The sequence below is a fragment of the Sinocyclocheilus rhinocerous genome, unplaced genomic scaffold, assembly GCF_001515625.1.
Source record: "Sinocyclocheilus rhinocerous isolate Xijiao unplaced genomic scaffold, SAMN03320098_v1.1 scaffold957, whole genome shotgun sequence".
NCBI classification, from domain to species: Eukaryota; Metazoa; Chordata; class Actinopteri; order Cypriniformes; family Cyprinidae; genus Sinocyclocheilus; species Sinocyclocheilus rhinocerous.
The window spans coordinates 710245-713260 of record NW_015649405.1 but is presented as its reverse complement, the minus strand read 5'-3'; positions in this window follow the sequence as shown (position 1 = coordinate 713260).

Genomic DNA, 3016 nt, shown 5'->3' with positions numbered 1-3016 from the left:
TCTCCCGTCCAAAGCCTAATGGCGGCTCTCACCGCCAAAGCTTATAGTGCTGCAGGCCAAGCCACCTCTGCCCTGCATGCCATGGCGATCCTGCAGATCCACCAAGCCAAGGCACTCAAACAAATGCACGAGGGTAGTACCGACCCGAGGTTAATGCAGGAGCTGCGCTCGGTGACCGACTTTGCTCTCCGGGTGATGAAGGTCACGGTGCAGTCCCTCTGGAAGGCGATGTCCACACTTGTGGCCCAAGAGCGCCATCTATAGCTCAGCCTTGCGGAGATGAGTAACGTCAACAAAGTATGCTTTCTTGACGCTCCTATCTCCCAGGCTGGGCTATTCGGCGACACTGTCGAGGACTTCGCCCAGCAGTTCTCGGCAGTACAAAGGCAGATAGAGGCTATCCAGCACATCCGGCCCTGGAGTGATCCTCCACCTGCCACCGTTCCGCCACAGGCCACGCCCACCCTGCCCGTCACCCAGCCTGCCCGTCGCCGTGGGCGCCCTCCTGCGGCTGCTCCGCCCCGTGCTGAGACCATGTTGAGGCCGGCACGTCAAGCCTTGCTCAGGAGCGCGGCGCCCCCCCATGTCTCAGCCGGCCCCTGAGTCCTCCAGGAAGATGATGAGGCGGCCCTGACACAGACAACCCGGAGATGCGACGCACTGCCTCCTCACTCTCGACCACGACGCCCCCTATCGCCAGCGGCCAAGAGATTGCGGTTCGGGGACGCAATGCCTTCCCATGCCACTTGCATGGAGTTTGGGGGTGTGGCTCACGCTGCCCAACCTGTCCCGCTGGCTCATTCGGACAGTCTGACTCGGCTAAGTGATTCAGTTCGCCAGGCGACCCCCCAGGGTCAAGTGGCGTCCTCAAGACTTTGGTGGCAGTCCGAGATGCCCCCTGTCTTGTGCGAGGAGATTGCTGTCCTTTGACGAAGGGCGCAATCGAGCCTGTCCCTCCAGCCGAGATGGTGTCATGGTTTTACAGCCCTTACTTCATCGTGGCCAAGAAAGACGGTGGCCTTCGACCAATCCTGGATCTGCGAGTCTTGAATCGGGCCCTTTACAGCTTCCGTTCAAGATGTGGATGCAGAAGCGCATCATCAGATGCATCCAGCCCCAGGATTGGTTTTTCAGCGGTCGACCTGAAGAACTCTTACTTTCATGTCTCGATTCTTCCTCGACACAGGCCGTTCTTACGGTTTGCATTCGGGGGTCGGGCATGGCTGTACAGGGTCCTCCCCTTTGGGACTTTCCCTGTCTCCCCCTGCCTTTACAAAAGTCGTGGGGGGCGCCCTTGACTTGTTACGGGAAGTAGGCATCAGGATCCTCAACTATCTCCAGCATGGCCCGCTTGCGAGAATAGTTGTGTGATCACAGGGACCTAGTGCTCCGGCACCTCAGCCAGTTGGGGTTTCGGGTCAACTGGGAAAAGAGCGAGCTCTCCCTCGTGCAGATAATCTCTTTTATCCAGTATGGAGTTAGACTCGGTGAGTATGACGGCACATCTCACCAACGAGCGTGCCCAGTCCGTGCTGAACTGCCTGAGTTCCTTCAGAGGCAGGACGGTGGTACCACGGAAACACATTCAGAGGCTCCTGGGGCATATGGCATCTGCAGCCGCAGTCACGCCGCTCGGATTGCTGCATATGAGACCACTTCAGCACTGGTTACACTCCCGAGTCCTGAGATGGGCATGGCACCGCGGTACAGTTCGTGTGTCCATCACACCAACGTGTTGCCACTCATTCAGCCCCTGGACGGACCTTGTCTTTCTGCGGGCCAGAGTTGCCTTAGAACAAGTGTCTCGGCATGTCGTTGTCATGATGGATGCCTCCAGTGCGGGCTGGTGCGCTACATGCAATGGGCAGGCAGCCTCGGCGGTTCCGGCCGCTGCTGCTTGGCAAGCATGTGTTGGTCCGCACGGGCAGCACTGCGACCATTTGTACATTAGCTGGCAGGGTTGTCTACGATCACGTCACATGTCACAACTCGCCCGCCATCTCCTCCTCTGGAGTGAGACGCGGCTTAAGTCGCTGCGTGCCATCCACATCCCGGGAGAGCTCAATCGTGCAGCCGATGTGCTCTCACGACAGTTCACGTTCCCCGAGAATGGCAACTCCATTCCGAGACGATCCGACTGAGTCCTCCCACTGCCAGTTGTATGACTCCCTGACACACAGCTCGCCTCTGGCCTTACGCAAGTATGCATTTCCCCAAGTGAGCCTTCTCGCACAGACACTGTGCAAGGTCAGGGAGGACGAAGAACAGGTCCTGCTGGTTGTGCCGTACTGGCCCACCCGGAACTGGTTTCCGGAACTCATGCTCCTCGCGACAGCCCCTCCCTGGCGCATCCCTCTGAGGAAGGACCTCCTTTCTCAGGGGCTCGGCACCATGTGGCACCCGCGTCCAGATCTTGGAACCTCCATGTGTGGCTCCTGGACGGGATGTGGCAGACTTAAATGTTCTTCCCACCGGCGGTGGAAGACACTATCTCTCAGGCCAGAGCCCTCTCCACGAGGTGAGCTTTTGCCTTGAAGTGGAGTCTGTTTGCATTCTGGTGTTCTTCTCGCGAGAAGACCCCCAAAGATACATGATTGGAGTTGTGTTTTCTTTCCTGCAAGAAGGTTGGAGCTTAGGCTGTCACCCTCCACCTTGAAAGCACTATCGCAGTACATCACGATGCAGTGGACGGCCAGTCCCTGGGAAAGCACGATCTCATCGTCAGGTTCCTGAGAGGTACCAGGAGGTTAAATCCTCCTAGGTCAACTCTGGTGCCCTCCTGGGATCTCTCTATTATCCTGGCTGGACTTCAGATGGGTCCCTTTGAGCCGCTGGATTCAGTCGAGCTTAAATTCCTGTCTGCTAAGACAGCGCTCCTGACCGCGCTTACTTCCATCAAGAGGGTCGGGGACCTCCAAGCATTTTCAGTGAGCGAAGAGTGCCTTGTGTTCGGGCCGGCCTACTGTCATGTTGTCCTGAGACCCCGGCCTGGATACGTGCCCAAGGTTCCCACCAC